The sequence below is a fragment of the Dipteris shenzhenensis genome, chromosome 7 (genome assembly GCF_047967505.1).
Source record: "Dipteris shenzhenensis isolate YYH24624 ecotype China chromosome 7, Dip_SZ_1.0, whole genome shotgun sequence".
NCBI lineage: Eukaryota > Viridiplantae > Streptophyta > Polypodiopsida > Gleicheniales > Dipteridaceae > Dipteris > Dipteris shenzhenensis.
Genome location: NC_141602.1, coordinates 22,139,657 through 22,160,494, shown reverse-complemented (window position 1 = coordinate 22,160,494; position 20,838 = coordinate 22,139,657).

Genomic DNA, 20,838 nt, shown 5'->3' with positions numbered 1-20,838 from the left:
GCTCGCCTCTATTGCCTCCCCTTCCGCTTGCTGTGCTCCCCTCCGCTTGCTGCGTCTTCCGCCACCCCGTTTCCCTTCGCTCCCCGCCACCTCCACCTCTTCTGCCTCCCGCGTCCCTCTCTTCCCCATTGGCTCCCCTCTCCATCTCCTCTCCGTCCTCTTGCCTCTCCTCCCCTCCTCTCCCCTCGCCTTCTCGTCCTCCTTCCTCTCCCGTCGCCCGTCCTCCTTGCCCTCCTTACTTCACTTCTGTCCTTGTCCCCTCCGCCTCGCCTTGTCTCCGCCTTTCCCTCTGGTGCTCTTTTTTCCTTTTCTTCTCCCTCCTTGCAGCGGGAGCACTTGTGCTTATGAAGACGAAAGAAAAACCTTGTTGGTGACCCTTGGTTTGGCCGGAGGGGCTCTATGGCAGTACCCTTGAATCCCACAGCCGTTAAGATTCTTCTTTTCCCAGCTGACAAGCAACAGATACAACAAGCAGTTCAGTCCCTTTAGGACAAGGTGCTTGTAGGCAGAATTGTGGGCCTCACGTCTACACGGAGACAGGTGCGAGAGTGGATCTAGGTGAGCTTGGCATTAGAGGGAGACCACATCCAAGAGGTCACCATCTATGGAGGAGGCATTTTCCTCATCCAGCTGAGCTCCTCTGACATTACCTTGATACTTGTGACCAGAGTCTCGTACTCCTTGGTCCGCACCTTGTCTACCTCTTTCCTTGGTATCATAGGTTCACAATGGAGGACATGGATACGACACACCATGTTCCACGGTTTTCAGTTACACTCCGCTTTTCAGGGCTTCCCAAGGAGTATGGAGCCATCCTCCCTTTCATTGGTCGGGCATTTGGCACAGTGCTTGAGTCTCCGCCAAAGACGATTGCCTCTGTTCTAGCAGATAATGGAGTTCCCAGGATCAGACTGGTGGTTGAGAGCCTGGAGTCCCTTCTAAAGTTGATCCTTCTCGAGACCTTGGAAGGGGGCACACTTCGCCAGAGGGTGGAGGTCTCCGGGTTACCAAACCAGTGTCTTTTGTGCAGACAGATGAGTCATCTCGCCAGAGATGGTCCTCGTGGCCTCTCTAGTGCGCCTTTCCCTCCCTCCTCCGCAGAGTAGGTAGAGTCAGCAGGCCCGAGTTCAGCGCCCTCTCAGGCAAGAGCAATAGAAGGGTGGTCTCCGGGTTACCAGGCTAGTATCTTTGGTGCAGATAGATGGGTTACCTCGTCAAAGATTGCCCCCGTGGCCTCCCTCGTGTGCCTCCCCCTCCCTCCTTCGTAGTGTAGGCAGAGTCAGCAAGCCCGAGTTCAACGTCCTCTCAGGTAGGAGTAGCAGGAGTCTCAGATCCCATGAATTATTCCCTCTGCAGGGGACTAGACACATGTTAAGAAGAAAAAGAAACCAAGCAAGCAGGCCCGCAAATGCCGTAGGCAGAGGGCTAATCATAGAGACTCTTCAACCCTATGGAGGCAAAACAAAATCTCCAAACGAGGTGTGTCTGAGATCCCATTGCACTGATCAAACCCCCCTTTTGGGATTGAAGGACCATGAGTGTTACCTCCAGTGATAGAGAATATGAGTTCGGAATCTCCAGATAGTTCCAGGATTCTATCCTCCAGAAGTCCCACGGTAAGGGACGCCCAGGTTAGAGGTTGGGGGCTGTTGATTGGGAGGACGAGCCTTGTCCCTCCGAATCCCTCTCTAGACGAATCTACTGTTGCGATGAGGAAGCAAAAGGGGACGTTATTGTTCCCTTGTCTGCTGACAAGGGTGTCGAAGCAGAAGAACTTGCTGCTGAAGTGGAGGGGGGGACGGCGGTAGAGGGAAGGGTAGGGACGTGGGGGACATGGGGAGGGGGGCCGGTGGTGAGAGTGACCATAGAAGGGGGGACTGAGGGGGGGGAACCCTGGAGGGAGAGGGGGAAGTGAAGAGGAGGGGGAGGGGTCTGGGGGGGAAGGAGGAGGGGGGATAGGGGGGGGGATAAGGACAACAACAGGCCTCCCTGTTGATCAGGTTGGGCTTTGGATCGGCTCCTCCGCGGTTCTTGTCAAACAGCCATTGTTGCTCCGATGGTGTCTTGGAGACTATCCCGCATTGCCTGTGGAGCTATCATAGCGCAGCAAGGATCTGGATGGGAGCCCAAGACACGTATGTAAAGTTTTCATAGAGACTACACTTGGGGGATGGTGGCTTGTTTGACAGAGGGAGGACACGCGTTTCAGATTGATGAGATCTCCTCAGCCTGTCGGATACAGGGTCAGAGCATCCAGAGGATTGCACTCCACGAGGTAGTCTCCCCTAATAGTCTAGCTCCTCCTCCTAAGGAGGACAATCTTTGGGAGGTGGTAGCCAGCATCACGGCTTGGAACATTTGGGTGGCTCGCTGCAGTCTTGTGATGGGTGAGCATCGGTTCCACCCGTGGCTACCCTAGTTGCCATATGACAGGATATCATTTACACTCTACGGTCCACCTGGGAGCGCGGGACTCAAGGTTGTAGGGTGACTATCGAGAGGCGTGCTCATTTCTCCAAGGCTTGGCCTGCAGGTGTTTTCTACATCTTCACTCCGCGAGGGATTCGCTGGCTGTATAGTCCCCCCACTTGGCTGTTAGCCCTAGTTCTAGAGATCCCCTAGGCAGTGAGTTGGGTTTCTCTGGATAGGCTGGTTTCTTTCTTTTAGCCTTTTCCGGTTTTCTTTCATACTTAGCACCTTCGGGGCTGTTGTCTTGTATGAAATCTTTCAAGCATTAATAGGAGGTTCCTTTCTTTGGGGAAAAAAAAAGGTGGATACTATTTTAGGAGGCTGGAATAGAGGGATAGGGAAAGATACGAGATGTTTGCATACGTAGTGGAATATATAGGTGCACTTAATTACGTGATCACATGAGAGAGAGAGAGAGAGAGAGAGAGAGAGAGAGAGAGAGTATGCATGGCTTTTCTGTTGTTTGCAATCCGAAGAAGACCATCTACCCAAGTAGGATACCTATGCATTGGTGCATTAGTGTTTGTCTCATGCATGTGTGTGCATATGCAATTGTGTTTGTGTGTGCGCAGACACATTTATGATAATAGTAAACATGTAGGAGGAAATATGTACATTTCATGTATGTATGTGCACATATGCATGTCTATTTAAGTAAATGTATCAAGTCAAGGATGCATTCACGTAGACACAAACGCATGAATGCATACGGAAAGATAGAGATAGATAGACGCACGTGCATGTGCACACGTGCACACAGTCTTTTTTTTGGGGGGGGAGGTTCCATGTATCTTTATATTACCTAGAGCAGTGCCCAAAGAGAGGGCCTGCTATTACAATATCAGAAAGATTTCATTGTAAGACTAGTAACAAGAGTAATCTATCTAAGAAGCAAAGAGGCAATCATAAAAGGATTGCCTAAGCGGCATCTGTAAATAGCGTAACATTGTGCGCACATGCATGCGTGTGTGTGCACACGTGCACACACACACACATGCATACACACACACGCAAATGCACACACACACATAGAGAGAGAGAGAGAGAGAGAGAGAGAGAGAGAGAGAGAGAGAGAGAGAGAGAGAGAGAGAGAATATTATAATAATATTATTCTTTACTTGATGTGTGTGATAATTTTTTGTTAAACTTCTAGCATGTACACACGTGTGTGTGTGTTTGTTTCACCCCAAAAAAAAGTGTGTTTGCCCATGCGCGTGTGCTTGGATGGGGCGTCTTTTGTCCTCAAGGTTTAGGCCAATTGTTGTATTTATCTAAATCAAGAAGGAGCTATCCTCTACACAACTTCAAGATTATGCTAGCTCAAATCCTAAGGCTCGTTGGGATATTAATTTGAGTTCTAACTTTTTATAAACATTGAACTAATTCCCTTGCTCCCGCTCATTTGAAGGGAAAGAAGATTGTATTGTGTGTACGTGTGTTGCATTCATGCACATGTGCGTGTGTGCGCATATATTGTGCATGCGTGTGTGTGTGGCACACATACTATATGGTGTGGAGAGAGAGGATAGATAAAAGATTCTATAAAAACGTACTTGATTCCTGTTTTCTTTGTGGTCTTGTGAGCCACATCATTTAAGAACGCTTGGGAAGAAGTCGGATGAACTGCCATAAATGTTAGAAGACAAAATGAGGAGAGTGCACCAGAGGTACAAAATGGTATGCCTGAGATAAACAAGGAAAACAAAATTCAGTCACAAGAAGTTGCTTAGTGCAAAGGGATAGCCAGTAACAATGCCTTTGAGGTGCTAGGGGATGAAAATTTGGACTTTGATGATGAAAAAGTGGAGGAAATAGTGCGTAACACATAGTCTTTTGAGAAAATTAAGGTAGACAAAGAAAACTTAGAGCATGCATCAACAAAAAAGGGAGCTCATTTTAGGGCCTTTTGGCCAAAATGAAAATAGCTCTCAACCAATGGCCATAGAGCCAATGTAACGTGGTAAAATTATAAAAACTTTGAGTTGTATCTTGATTGTCAGAGCAAGAAAGAATATTTTATTAATGTACAACTATAAAAAACAATTTAAAAATTTGGTCGAGCTACTGACATGATTCTACTACTTGACAATGTCCCATTCAAAATACATCATCATCCGAATTGTGCTTTCCCCCCAAACTACTCTCCCCTTCCAAATTACTCTTCCCACTCTCTCTCTTTCTCTCTCCCTCTCCCTCTCCCTCCCTTTATCTCTCTCAATCCCTCTCTCTCTCTCTCTTTCTATCTCTCTCTCTCTCTCTCTCTCTCTCTCTCTCTCTCTCTCTCTCGGTTTCCTCCTCGCATGCATTCCTTCAACCTGTGGATTGGGTTTCTTTCCGTGAGTTTTGGGTGGTGACGGCAAACTAGAACTCGAAGTACCTCTAGGACCAAGGTACAAAAGCGAGCCCGTTTCTTTGTCAATCTCTCTCTTTGAATCTAATCTATGCTTGCGCAAAACTGTGTGTTTATCAAAATGATGCAGACTAGAATATAACTTCTACAAGTTTTTCATGGGTACGGCAAACCATTGATAGGACCTCGCTCTTTGAGAAGCTTTGTTAATCAAAATATCGAGGAGCAAGGTACAACATCGAGCTCTTTCTTTTTTCAATCTCTCTTTTTAAAGATTTAAGATGTGAAAGTGTTAAGTTGGATAGTATTCTTTCAATTTTCGGTGAACGAGTGTATTTATAAAGATGCCGCAGAATGGAATGTAACTTTTGAAAGTTTTTCATAGTCTTAGTTTTTTAGGAAGCATTCTTGATCATAATATTGGAGCGCAAGGTACGAGAACGATATCATTGCTTTGTCAATCTCTCTCATTGATAATATTCTTAAGTTTTGAATTAGAAGATCGTGGTTATTCAAGACTAGAGTCTAATGCATGCTCTTTGATATGTCCATTGAGTCACTTGTAAGAATAAGATTATTCTAATTAATTTTAAAAAAGTACTAAGAGGGCAAAGGATTTTATGTCTTACATCCAAACGTAGCGGTTCCATTGCTCCCAACTTAAGTGGATTTTTTTCGCAAAAATTGATTGCAAAAGATAGTCTCTTCAGACTACTACAAGTTGCAAATGCGAGTGTGAACAACTTTCTATAAACTAAATACTTTGTTATTTTTAAAAATTACGATACTTATTGATTGTCACCCTATGGTTGTGGGCTGCAAGAAGAAATGTATCCTAGAAAAACTCTATGAAAAAGTCTTTGGTAGCTAACTGCAATGCCCAAATAGCTGTTCTTTGCCACCAGTATCTGAGGCCTATAAAGTTCATATCATCACAAACTTCCCTAACAAACCTTTGAAAAGGAATGTACATAATGTAATTGATTGTTGATGTGGTAAATAGTATGTAATTAGTTAATAATCATGGTAGAATGTGATTAGACACTAGTATGTGATGGGGACCCCAAAAAACAAAAACAAAAAAAAGCCCCCAAGGGCCCCTGGTGCATGCAAGTGCGACTTTGGGCCAGATGCCTACGCACACCAGGGCCCCTTGGGGGCTTTTTTTTGTTCTTTTTTATGTATTTGTTTCTTATGTGTGTGTGTGTAAGTGATGGGGGATGCATCCCCAAAAAAAAAAAAAAAAAGCCCCCAAGAGGCCCTAGTGTGTGCAAGCGCAACTTTGGGCCAGACGGGGACCCCGTCTAGCCCAAAGTCACACCTGGGCATACTAGGGCCTCTCAAGGGCTTTTCTTAAATTTTTTTTGGTATTTGTTTATTTGTGTGTGTGATCGAGGGGGGGGGGGGGGGGGGGGGGGGGTGTGATGGGGGTAAGATATGCCCCAAAAGAAAGACATATCCAAAAATAAAAACCCTCGAGAGGCTTTGGTGCGTGCAAGCACGACTTTGGGCTAGACAGGCTTGCATGACTTTGGGCCAAACGGGGATCCCGTGTGGCCCAAAGTCGTGCCTGCACACACCAGGGCTGCTCGGGGGCCTTTTTATTTTTTTTCATTAAAAAAAAAAGTGCCTATGTCATGGCCACCTTCCGATCAAAGACGCAAAATTTTTGCCCAAATCGATTTGCTTCTTCATGCTTGAAATGTGTCCCAAGAGAAATATATATTAAATTTTGATGTCTATACAATATTTCTTGTATATTGCATTCAATAGATGCACTTTTTACAAAATATTTGCTTGCTTAGCTTTAGCTACTATTGCTGCTCTCCTCTGAGTTGACAAAACAGTGGGTTCACTGAAAGATTCTACGAGCTGCCCAGCATCATAAACACCTGCCGAAGCACCCATAGCAGCAACTGCCATGATTCTTCCTACTAGTTTCTCTCCAAAAGTAGATAGTGCCAAGTCTCGCCTCACCAAAATACACTTGCATACAAAAGGGGGTAAAGGCACAAGGGAGACTAGTTTTGAAAGTGCCCTACACTTTATCATCTCCTCCTTCCCATAAGGGGAGAACAAAGTATGGAAGCACACTAAGCTATGGCACTCGAACATTCCCATGTAGTGTCCTAGTGCTGAATCCACACTGAGATGCTGTCACCTCGACCCCCTTTACGTGTCGCAAACTTATCAACTTCGATGACATCTTGAAAATTGAGATAACATCAGTAATCTTCTCAATGCCAAACTAAGAACATAAATTCATTCATATTGACAAAATATCATGAGCTTACAAATGTGTGGGCAGCATCTTGATTGTCCATTCTTGGCCTAGTTATATTGATGGAGCTTTTGCTCTCATCAATTGCTGGAGGTGGTGCCAATGATGAGGCCTCTGTAGTATTCTCAAGTCTCTCGCGTTTCCGGGACCTCTCTGCCTCCAATCTTTCTTGGACCTCATGGAACTCCGTCTCTATAACTGTTGCATTAGTAGAGTCATGCATTTTCTCCCACATAGTTAAGATCGGATGCTCTAAAGTGTTTGTAGGTGCCACCTATCCAACCCCTCTTCTGGGTAACCTAAGTTACTACTACTCTCCCAAGCGGAGAGTGCCCCCAGTACTTCATCTCTCAAATTTTTAATATATTGAATGTCAATCATCAATAATAAATATTCTCTATTTTCAATCAAAGGGTTTGCATCGAAACCTCATTCATCATACCTTCTTCCTCCTCTTCTTGCTCTCCTTCCTCCTCTTCCTCTTCTAGCTGTTCTGTGGGGGATGATGTCCCACCTGCTTTGGGAACCACAACCAACTCTGCGTCTGCTCTATTTCTATTGTGTGCTTTCCCTTATCCAAGTTGCACTAGACCAATCTAGAGCAACGGCGGCTTCCCCAACCACATCAGGATTCTCCTCAACATCGTCATCTTGCCTTACTGCTAGAAGAAGAGGTGGCTCTACATTGATGAATGAAGGTGCATCTGTGTCCTCCATTTCCAAAAGAATTACACAATAGGCTATTTCCAGGGATACAAAACGAGTTCCTATAGGACCCACTTGCAGATCCAACTCTTCATCCTTGGAAATCCTTCTAAAACTTTTTGGACTAAGGGATTTGCAAATTCCTTGAAACCTAAACTTGAAAGTGCTATCAGCTCGACAACAGTCAATGAGGAGATTCACAGGAACCCACTATACTCTATCTATGTCTAGCCAGATCAGGTAAGGCTTGATTTTCTCTTTCACGTAATCTACCACATATCTAAAGAGATCTAGATGCTTGTGGATTGTGCCATGATGACATCTATTTGACGATCAAAAATGTCATACAACTTTGCCTCTCTACTTGAATGACGAGTAAAAGCAAGGAAGTCATGGTATGCCTCACGGGGTGTGGCCATTAGAGGTTTGTAGGTGAGGACAATAAAGGCTATGTCATACCTAATGGCCCTTTATATAGTTGACTTCAATCTCTTTGAATACCTTAAAGATTCAACTACAATTTAGATAATAAAATATTGGACAATGTAATATATTGGTCTAAATAATTTGCCATCATATTCCACTCCCGCCTCCCCCTGCCACCCAAAATAATGGATTTTGTTTTTTGGAATTTAGGGGGGCCTATGTTAGTACAAATGACATCACACTTAACAAAAACTATTACATTTAGTCAAAAACTATTACAACATAGTTTCAAAACTTTTACATTTATTCAAGTGCTATTACAACACACTTCAAAAACTATATCATATTTTCAAAACTATTACAACACACATAAAAAACTACTAATTTTATTAACTATACTCATTGCCAGTACAAATGACATCACACTTCAAAAACTATTACATTTATTCAATACTAGTATGAATGGACAAGTTACAAGGAGGCTTCCATTTCTCAAACATTGATGTTCCTTCGATTCGCCTTCTCACTATCTTCCCATTTAGTGTAAAGAAAAAATCACTATCATGACAATGATGTATTCTCGAACGTGCTTCAAGCTCCAACTACCGGTGACCTCAAGATATTGGATATCCCCATTGGGCATATGTACCTCTATCTCTGTGGTGTCCACTACATCACAATCCATACGTATCCATGTGCCATGATTATTTTTCCAATGTTTGTAAGCGTATCTTATGTAGCAAATACTCTGCACTACTTGATATCTTATTACTGTATTTTCTTTAGTAATTATACATAAAAAATGGTCTCCCTTCTGCAAACCCTCCCCAACATCCCACATTGAGTATAGAAGATTTGTTAGATATCAATGCTCCACTCTCGTCGTGTAACTACGCGGGAACTAGCTAACTCTACTTGTAAGCCCCCCATATGAGGAGAAGGCATTTGAGTAGCTCGGTTATCAGGTAGGTCCTAGTTTGGATACCAGATGGGAGCCATGTGTGGCCTGATGGCTAGACGGAGTTGGCACATTGCCAACTAGGCTACATGCAAGTGCGGGAAGGAATCACATGACTGACTGCATTGAGGGTAGATGGAGCATTTCTCGGGGCAGCCCACTCTCGGGTTGCGAGGCCCGTTTGCAGTCTCAGATGATCCCGGATGGGGCTCTGGGCCAAATGGCGACCGTAGGTGAGTTGCTCTATTTTGCGCACCAGTTCTATCTTGTGGTCGGTGGCTTATTTCGGGACCGACCCCCAGTCGGCCGTTTTGTGCAGACTGGGTCGGTCAGCCAATTGGGTCTAACTGACTATGATTGGTGGCTATATAAGAGCGAGCCCATGAAGCCCATTTCATTACTGGCTACAACAGCCCTGATTCCTTAGCATCCAGCCTCCGTTCTCTACTGTTTCCAGCTTGCCATCAAAGCTTCTTTCACAGGAGCACATGGCTGGGAGGTAGCGCCATCTATTGTATCAGTTCCATAATAACCAAACTTTTGATTCTCCATACTATCTGCTTTTCTCTCTTGCGTACGAGATCCTGTTATTTGTTGAGCACAAACATTGTATTGTTTTCTTACAAGATTATCAAGAAATTCATTTTCTAGGCCTTTGCATGGTCTTTGTCTTGTGAATGAAGATTGATTTGAAAAAATAAATAAATGTAATGGAGGGCATGAACCAACTAACACCCACAGATTTTGAACCGAAAGTAAACTTCATTGATGATTGAATATCTGATCTCATCTTCATTCTAAATGCATCTATAGAGAATGGACAGGAGGAGGCCATTCTGGACTATCAAAGTTAGGGAGAGGAATAGCACATAGGCTTCCATATGCACCTTCTCTTTGAAGAACTTGGTAACATGAATTATAGAAAAATATACTAGACTTTGTTAAGGAGGCAGCACTCCATCTTGAGAACATTAATTCCCCAATAATTTGATTGGAAAGCTTGAAATATTCCTTGTGAGACTATCTAGAGGCTGGGTTTCGACTTTGGTAGAGGGAAAGATATCTACATAGAAAGCAAAGAAAGATGTTAATGTGCCAATCAATATATCTCTCTCACTCTCTACCTCTCTCTCTCTCTCTCTCACACACACACACACACACACACACACACACATAATCATTAGAATACACAATTGAGCTGAAAATGAAAAAAAGTTAATGTAAAAGAGAGATACAATTTGAAGGAAAGCAAGTTTGATTGGTAGGATCCAAGTTCATGTCTCAAGCCATGTATGCGTGCTAAACCTTCACCTTAAGTCCTTCTTTTGTATTACAAAATCCAATTACATGACCCTTCCAATGCTTCTCTTTCTTTGCTCTATCCTTTCTAGAAACCTTGAATGGTGGACCTATTACAAATGGTTGCATTGTGACCCATGACATTAACCTAAACTCTTAAGGGATCCAAATATCACTATTGTCCTTCAAAGTGCAACCCACACAAGATTGAATTGATAGATTTGGCCTAGGGGAAGGGGAGTGCTTCACCATTGTAGAAATAATGGGAGAAAGGAAAGATAAAGAGGTTGGGAGGAGGAAGAGGTTGAGAGGAGGAGGCTAAGAGGAGGTTGAGAGGAGGAAGAGGTTGGGAGGAGTCTGAGAGGAGGTAGAGAGGAGGAAGAGGCTTAGAGAAAGGTGGGGAGTCAATGGGGATAGTTTGGGGAGACTCCTGGGAGGATTTTGGGGCGCTAGGGACACTTTTGGAAAATTTTAATTTTTTGGAGGGAAAAAAAAGTCGTGGATTTGGGGGCCTACCAACAGAGCCTAGGAGGATATGGGGACCATCCAAAAGTGAAAGGGGGGAGTAAATGCCTCAAGAGGTGGTGGGGGCAAGAGAGAGGCAAGTGGAAGCCTAGTGGGGACCAAGGAGGACTCTCCACCAATGAGAGGCCAATATGGAATTCTCCATTCTTTTAATGCCCAAGCCTTCCCATTGGCTGGTTTGCTAATCACAAATCTTAATGGACTAATCCAAGAGGTCCTTTTTGAGTCCAAAATTCCCCTAATGAAGGGTCTGAAGAGCCTGGGTTAGACGTGGGTAAATCCAAGTCACCTAAGATTAAAGGGTTGTGCAATCTAGCGTCAAGGACAAGGTCTAAAGGATGGGGGGGAAGAAGGGCAAGATGGTGGTTATTGCCACTAAAAGTGTTCAAATCCATCCCTGTCCAAAAATAGTGCTTTGGACTACAAGAAAGGAAAACTCCAAATTAATTAGTGCATTGAATCCAAGGTTTCCCAAACATAAGGATCCAAGATGAGGATCCATTGCCTCCCCGATCCAAGTTGTGCTATGTAGTAGAGAAAGACTCACATCCAAGAAAAGGAAAGCCAATGCATCTTCTCCAACAAGCAAAAAAGAGAAGATTTACATAAAAGATCAATACTTTAATGAAGATAAAAAGGGCCCAAAAAGCCATGGGACTGTGCATTCCCAAGGCATACATCAGATATGGAAGTAAATAATACACTACAAGATTCCACTTGAAAATGAAAGCTCAAAGTCGAAAATCTACAAGAAAAATAATTTCCAAAGGATTCTATTACAAAAAATATTTACAACCATCTTTGCACAAAATTTCTTTTGATAACCAAAATTGGTGTCCATAGTGAATACAACAAAAAATGTGATCTATGGCCTAAGTTGTGGGTCTTCTTTGATCTACTTTGCCAGCTGCATATCTTTTGCCATGATCGTTACCATCTTGGCATGGATTACACACAAGTTTGTGTCCTCAAGAAGAATTAGGATCACCACTTTTGCTGCTTCTTGTATGGCAGCCAGTGCGATTGATTGAATACGATAGTCATCCCTTTAGGACTGCATAATCTCTTTCACCAATCGAGTGAACGGAGCTCTTGGGATTAGAAGGTTCACACTACTTTGATACTTTCTTATCTCTTGAAGCACCTTCCTTCCAGGCTTTCTGCGGTGTCTTCTAGGGACTCCACCTCCTCCTCCACCTCCACCTCCACCTCCACCTCCACCTCCACCTCACCTACTATGAGCTTTGCCTTTTCCTTTTGTTATGCGATGCAATTCTCACAAAGATTTTCCACCCTATCTAGAATGTGGAAAGTCTTGAGTAGCATTGTGCCATGCGGGTCATCATTGTTGGATCTCCATTTGTGCCCTTTGTTGTTGAGCCAATTGAATCCTCATTTGCCTGGCATCTTCTTGTCCTTTGGCCCATTCTTCCAATCTGCATCTTTTGCACTCCTGTTCTTCTGGTCTACTTTCTGTCTCTTGAGGTGCCTCAGGCTGACTCTGAGGATTGGATTGCTCCCCATGATCTTCTTCATCATCATCTATTTGCTCATTGGTCTCTATCCTCTCCTCCTCCTCCTCCTGCCTCCTCTTTCTTCTCTCTTTGATCATTGCATTGTATACATCGGGAGGGATTGGGAGCTTTGTTCTAGAATCAACTGGTCTTTTAGTCTGCTTTGTTCTTGCCATGTCGGTGATGGTGGGGCTATGGGAAATGTGACAGTAGGAAGGAATGTACTAGTATGAGAGAGTACTAGTGGTACTGAGAAAATGAAGGTATTTGCATATATATAGGGTTATATTTTGTGCATCATTATTAGAGTTAGCCCCCCCCCCTCCCCCCCCCTTCCCCCTTTACCCGCCCTCAACCCCTCCTCCCCCCCCTATGTGTCATCGTCTCCTCGGGGGTTTAACCACACAAAATTTTAGTGTACCATGTGCATTATAAAGAAGGGAGTACCATGTGCATTGTAAAGAAGGGATATTTATCAAAAAAATTACTTAGTTCATTAAAGCATTGGGTTTTTCATTCAGCTTTAGGAAAAAATTACGTAAAGAGGAGGGGTGTTTGTTTTGGGGAAAAAAACTTATTTAAGGGGTTTTTAAAATTCCCCTTAAACTTCTGTGAGGTCACTCCCCCAACCTTTTCTCATCGCCCACCCTTGTTCGGTCCACAAGTACAAAATTTAATTCTTATAAAAAAAAGAGCCAATTAATCAAATGTCCACAAGAAATATTGAAGTGCGATTTTAATAAACATCAAAGTACATTTGGTTTAGTGATCCAACGCTTTCCAACATGACTTTTGGTTGCTATCCAACTTCTATGTTTTTGGGAAGCTTGTGAAGATATCCATGAATGCCTTCTTTTATTCGTTTGAGTTTGATGAACTGCTTGGGCTAACTCCATTTGCAAAGCTTTATTCCTTGCATAGGAGGACCCGACTATACCACGATAGAACCAATCGAACATCTCATGAAGAGCATTACTTCCATTAATCCCCCCTCCATGTCGCGTACTCTTGAAATAAGCATCTCGAGCTCTATAATGAGACTTTTCCATCCCTTGGGAACTCCAAGCATTCAAGGAACCATATTAGCGAAGAAACCATGCTAGACCATGAGCATAAAGACTGTGTTGCATACATAGAAAAAACACATGAGGTAAACAAGAATAAATTGATTACAATTATAATTTTGAAAATAGCAAAGATCAAACACACCATGTAGTGAGTAAAGTGTGATTCACCCCATCGGTCTACCATGGCTTCAATGAACTCTTTCACGATGACTTTATATAGTTGCACATCATCATCATCTATGGAAGGCTTCCTCAAGATCTTTGCCAGATTATCCAAATCTTTCCAAACACGTATTCTCAAGGTTCTAACATGAGGATCAGCTTCCAAATTAGTGGTGCAATCACATAACTTTTTCCAATAATTCCAATGCAGATTTAATTGATGTTTTCCATGATTGGACAAAAACCTTCGTGCCTTAGAGCCTCCCATGGACACTTTATTTGGAAGATTTCCTGATTTTCCTGACAATTGTGTGTCTTTGATTAGCTTTACATTCCCCCCATGTAGACCCATGCTCGAGAGTAAAGCTTTGACCCTTGCTATACATGATGATGCTCTCTCCTCTCGTCTCATGTTCCATGCATATACAATGTGCAAGTAAAGCAATCTATCAATGAGCTACATCTCTGCATGTAACACACAAAAATGCACTCTTTGTAATGGAATGTTTAAAATTGGATCCCAATTTTTATCGTTCTAATAAATGTTGGGTGCAGCATCCTGATTGCAGCTCATTACTCCATTGCTCCAATACATCCATTTGTTAGCCTCATCATTTGTGATGTCATTCATTACATCTTTAGCATTCCCAAAGTCTTTTCGTCTTTTTATTTGCTCTTTCCCTCTATGTATTCCTATGTTACTACCTCGAGGTTGGTGCGAGTGCATACAATAAAGACACGGATATGGCACATTTGCACTCAATTCCATTCCAAACATACACTTCAATGTGTTAAGATTTCCTGCCATGTGCCATTCAACTTTAAATGATCCGAAAGCTTCAACTTGAAGCAACTCTCATTTCGTTTATGAATCTATGACACTTGGAATTGGAGATCTATCAAATACCCATTTCAAGAATGAGTGTGTCTCTTTAGGAAGTTCAAATGCAGCAAGCCACCAAATGTGCTTTTTCAATTGCACAATAAAATCTTCCCTAATTTCCTTATCTTTAGCATGTCTGAGGGCTTTATTCATCAAAGTAATACTAACCCTCTCCAACTTGTGGCCTTTTACAACCTCACACTCATCCAATTTGATAACGAATACTAACTTTCCTTCACAATCTGAAAGGTTAAAATATTTACATGATTAGAAAATATTTCAATAAAAATTCCAGCTCTCTAAACAATATAATTTTAACCTACCCCATGATTTCATGTTGTAATTTAACTCCACCATTGCAGCTTGGACCCTACATACATCCAAAAAAACATTATTATGCTTTGTGTACTCAAAGGTTCTTGGTCCTTGCTTTGCCCCTTTGGTAGTTGGTCCTCCTTTCTTTTTGCTATGTTGGACATTTGTCTTGTTTGTGCCTTCTAACATCATGCTTTCTGAGATGTGTATAAATCCACCCAACATTTCTTGAACAATAAAATTTGTTTCTTTCCTTGCATTTCTAACATATACTGGTCTCCACAATAGAGGATTCTTAATGCCTTGACCTCGAAGTGCATTTACAAACACATTATACACAGCTAAGTACCCTTGCCGGCTAATGCCAGCAGCATCACATGCATGGACAACTTCCGATGGATCTACAAGATTCTCTAAATTAGTTGTGCAACCTCTTGTAATATTACATGTCGCAATGCATGCCAACGAGGGTCCCTAAGAATAGAAATGAATTCTTTCTTTTTAACTACACTCTTTATGGCACAAAGTTTGTCAGAGGAATTTCTTCCAATAACCTCCATAAAATTTTTGCAGAAATCATGATAACATTAGAAAAATAAATGACTCATTTGTAAGTAATTCTTCATAATTACAAAATAGTCAAAATATACATACCTTGTAGCTTTCACCGTGCATTTCCTTGCTCCACCACCATATGCCAAGCTCTCCATTGGTTGCATGGGCTTGATCCTATTCTTGTAGCCTAGAGGGGTTCTTTTATCCTCTGTAATCTCCTAGTCAATGTAGCAAGCTCTTGTTGGATACATCAAGCCTTTTTCAATAGTTTGTTCTTCTCATCTATTAATCTTGTGATTGTCTCTTGTGACTTCTCTTTTGCAATTTCTGAGTTAGCAAGTTTTTTTTGTTCTTGGATTAGTTGTTCTTGGAGGTTATGCACGGTATCTCTAAGTATCTTGGTCTCTCCTTCCATTCTCAACAAGTGAACCTTTGCAAAGTGTGCTTCAGCATTGGAATGGCCGATGCGTTTACAATATCCTAGTAAGCCTTGAAGACCATCGCCTATGTATTGAATCAAACTCGTCACTTTCAAACAAAGGTGGAGCACCTATCAAAGGATCCACTGGATAGAGTCCACCAATACTCCATAATTTGACATGCTTTGTTCCTTGTTGTCATAATTGATGTAGTGTATCTTTGTCTCGGAAACCTTGTGGCCAGCATAACATTGACAAGTTGTGGCATACTCTGGTGCAACTTCAACGTGCAGGGTGCTCTTTTGTGGCTTGTTGGTGTGATCTTCCAATGGAGCCATGAGAGGGATTTAGAAATAAGCCAGAGCCTCAACCACCAAGACCCACATGGGTTTTACAAAACTTGATGGGGAACAATGGCTTATATAGGGAAGAAGGGAGTTTTTCACTTCATAAAAACAATGCCAAGGAGCCGAAATTAGCTCATCCGAAGTGATCTGCAGGGATTGAACACACACATACCACGACATGAACCAGAGAGAGAGAGAGAGAGAGAGAGAGAGAGAGAGAGAGAGAGAGAGAAAGTTTGTGTAAAAGATAGCGAAATATATTTTTATCCCTTCTCCATTACATTAGAGAACTGAAAAGTCTTTGTGGAACTGTATTTCCAACTGTAGCTCCATTTCTTATCTATTACAACTTTAGAAAACACATAAGTCTCTGTGGAAGTAAATTTTCATCACTTGACTATTACACCATTAGAGAGAGAAAATTTCCTCCAAAGTGCCTACTATAGCATTGGCTTCGTGAAAACAAGAGGACTTTGAATCCAGAGGCCATAGATAACCAGGATTGGCATCGCAAATCTCCTCACAACCTGTTTTGAATCTTCTGCTAACAAGTAAGCATTCAACAACTCCTCTTTTTGCTCCTAGCTTTCCTCATCTTCACCATTTTGTTCAATACAGCTTCTAGCCATCGCCATATCCTGTACGAAAATTTAGCTCGTTAGCATAAGGAGTACATGATTAGAAGAAGTAGCCATGTGTGTAAGGTATTAACCCCTTCTGCGGAGTTCAAAAGATGCAGCCATGTGCATAAAATATGCTTTTGGTATGATTTTCCCCTTATGGGTCCATACAAAAGGGATCTAAGATAGGATTTGAGTTCAATAAATGCAATCACATAGTAGGAAGCCATTGTTTTGGAAGGAAAGTGAAAGAAAGAAAGTCAGGGAGTGATAGTGAGAGATGCACAGTGACTCCGCCCCTCCTTCAAGAGTGATAGAAAGTGAGGGGATATAAGGTGAGAGAAGCACCCTTTTTGAGGTAGTGTTGTCCTTTTTGGTCAATTATTAATTTCACTATTGTATTCTTTATGTTGAGGATCAATTTCTTTCAACTCTATCACTCATTTTTTCCAAGATATACCTCCCAATTTTTTATGTAGAGAAATTGAGAGAAGGAGAGAGAGAGAGAGAGAGAGAGAGAGAGAGAGAGAGAGAGAGAGAGAGGATAAGTGTAGGAAACTGGTTCGTGAAGTAGAAAGAAAGAGATCTAGTGAGAGCCAAAGAGAGATAGAAAGAGGAAGAAGAGGACTCCAACTCGTCTGGTCCAATCTGTTTTGCTCGGGTGTGATCAAATTTGGCATATTGTAGAAGGTTCTACAGGTGCCTTCTCTCTTTCTCTCTCTCCATTTCCGTCTCCTTCATTTTTCAATGTGGTCTAACATAAATATGTATTTTCATAGGTTCCAATGGCTCCAACCGAAGATGATTTGAAAATATATTTAGAACAACTATATCTCCAATACAGAGATATTGTTGGAGGTACCCCTATTGAGATGGGATCTCTACCTAGAGCATTTCTCATCCCTAGCACACAAGATGCATTGACCGTTATGTCTCATATTCTGAGAAATTTGATGAGAAATATTAGAAGATTCAATTAAAGAGATGAAATGGTGGATTGAACGAGGACACACACCTATGGAAATGAAGCTGGAAGAGAACGAGGAAAAAGGCAAAGAAAAAACGAAAGGAAAAAAGAAGAAAGACAAGGGAGAGTCAAGCAAGAGTGGCAAAAAGGGCTCTAAGAAGTAGCACTTTAGACTCTATTTGAATGTATTTAGGATTATTGTTTCCCATCAATAATGGACAACCGGAAATCATGTAGGCAATATACTGTTTTTAAGCTTTTCATAAAACACAATGCCGTAAATATTTTAATGGTCTATGCATTATATATTTTCAGTGATATGCGTGGATATGGAGGTCATAATTTTATTGTTGGTGCTTCATTTTGATTGTGGAGAGCGATACTGTAAATTGCTTTTTATAACTTTGATTGTAAATTTTTATTGAAAGATTCTCCATTTAGATTGTTGTGAGAGAGACAATAAATTTCTTTTTGTAACTTGATTTTGTAAATACTTGAATGGACTATGCATTATATATTTTGTGTGATATGTGTGCATATGGAAATCATAATTTTATTGTTGGTGCTTCATTTAGATTGTGTGTAGAGGCAATAAATTACTTTTTATAACCTGATTTTGTATAGCTTATTGAACTTGAAGGGGTTTCGAGACAATTGCCACTTATGTCAATTAGAAAGAGGTTATTGGGACAATCTTGCCCTCTTTAGGGAGAGGGAAGTTGGCAAGCAAGAAAGAGAGAAATGATAAAATCGAGTTATCAAGTGTTCCAGAGATGTCGTTTGTAAAAACAACAGTCCCGTTGAAGGGAAAGACATTGAAAGAAACCCAAAAGCCTACAGATTTGTTACTGTTTTATTTCCTTGAGAAGTGTGATGCTCATTAGGATTACCATTTGTTTTATGACATGTGGAATAAAGAGCTTGATTATGTTGCAATCTTGGAGAGTCACACAAAGTTTTTAGCAGACGAGCTAGCAGAGTTTCAAAAAATTTCAAAGAAGCAAAAAGACACCATATCTAGGAAGTCATACGTCCATGCCAAGGATTTGATTACAAACAAAAAGCTTCAAATTCCCATCAATAGGAGGTTTGATAGCTTTCCAAAAAAGTACAAAAGCGGTTTGTACTATTCATGGTGAAGGATGCAGGCTATTGGAGGTAAGCCTTACTTTTGCTATGTTTTCAAATCTTTGTCATCATGAAGGTACTGAAGACATGTCAGAAGAGGCCATGGAAGATCCTGGGGAAGAAGCTGATATTGAAGAAAAAGGAAAAAATATAGAAGAGGCACAAGAACTAGGATATCAATCTTGAGGAAGAGAGTAAGGAGGCTGCAGCCTTGGATCTTGTAGCCTTAAAGTCACAAACAGTAAATGGAGCTATGTCCAGTGAAGGACTGGATTTTGAGACAAGTACAAGCTATATCTATCCTTCCTTCATTCACTATTCAAGGTCAAGAGTATTATCTGCTTTCAGATTATGCTTCATCTTTGACCTCAGAGAAAATTATGCCTTAATTGCGCTTGGCCTTAATTGCACAAGGATGTAGCATAGATAAGGATGTTGGAATTGAAGAGATGAATTAATGGTACTAGAAGATACATTTGATCCAAAGGAGGTGCTCTCGATGTGCTTTAAGAAAACTATGGATGAGGAGGATCTGGATGAGGAGACATTTAACACGATCAGAACACAAAAGTTGGAGGAGCAAAAGGATATTCAGCCAAAGGTGAAGGAGCAAAGGAAAACACAAAGTGGCATGGAAAGAAGCACTGATCTTTGGACCGATAAAATTTTGGAGGATGATGAGAATATGAAGGTATGCTATCTCACTATCATGGATCTTTTAGATAGTATATATTTCTCATTGCTTCTTTTTTTAGACTATCTCAGGATTTTCTCTGCTAGATCTTTTTTAGCATGACTTGTATATGTTTCTCATTGCTTCTTTGTTTCTACTATAGTTGTATATTAAAGATGACAGTTTTCTGAGAAGGTCCTATGGGAACCGAGAAAGGGGACTTGGATAGTTGTCTTCCCTTGCACAGTACATGAACAAGATGTCATCTGCTACTAAGATTCTGATGTACTATAGATAATTAAGTAATGATGGAGAGACGGATGTCTACTTTTTAAAATGTTTATCAAAGTTTCTAGGTGGGTACCAGGTAAATGGCGGAATGACAAAGTTATATTAATTGAGAAATTATCTGCTGTAGACATTTTTGGATATGGCCTTGGTAAATAGTGCTCAAGGGCAGGGTACTTTTTGACATACACTGCTTACGCTACTGCTTACGCTTTAGCACTTGGAATCAAAGATCCTAGCCAATTAGATAGTTATGGAAAGCATCATTTGATTAGGTTTAGAGAGCCACTTCTTCTATATTCTGAGGCTAAATAGATCGAAGGAGAGCAGGTTAATGTAAAAGAAGTATAAGAGTAAACTCAAGTATATTCTATTGTCAAAAGTTACAAAGGACACAAAGTCCTACAAGAATAGATAATCAGCTCATTTTTTATAATGATTTTTTCTGGAAATTATTACAAAGCCTCTGCTTCATTGTTATAAAGCTCCATAAGGTTTCCAACTCTATCCATGCACTTGTGATTCACATAGAGCTTTGATTGTCTCCACTTTGCGTGTTTCTGTGCAGCTGTTTAATTATCAAGGATCGCCCTTCTTTTCTTTTGTGCCATATTAAAGGAAAGTTTAACTTTTGACAATGAATTTTTTTTTTGGATTTGTAACCTTTGAAGTATACCTCCAAAAAACCACTGGAACACTTCTTTGAGACTATTTGCCTTATGTGCTCCTCTAAAATGCTATGTATGTTAGAAAAAAGCATTTCTTGCTGTGTAATGAGACTTTTCCATTCCTTGTGTTGACCATACTGCAGGGCATCCATACTTTTTAACAAAATATGGAAGGTGCTTGTGTGAAGAATATGCTACAATCACAAAAAATATTAAGTC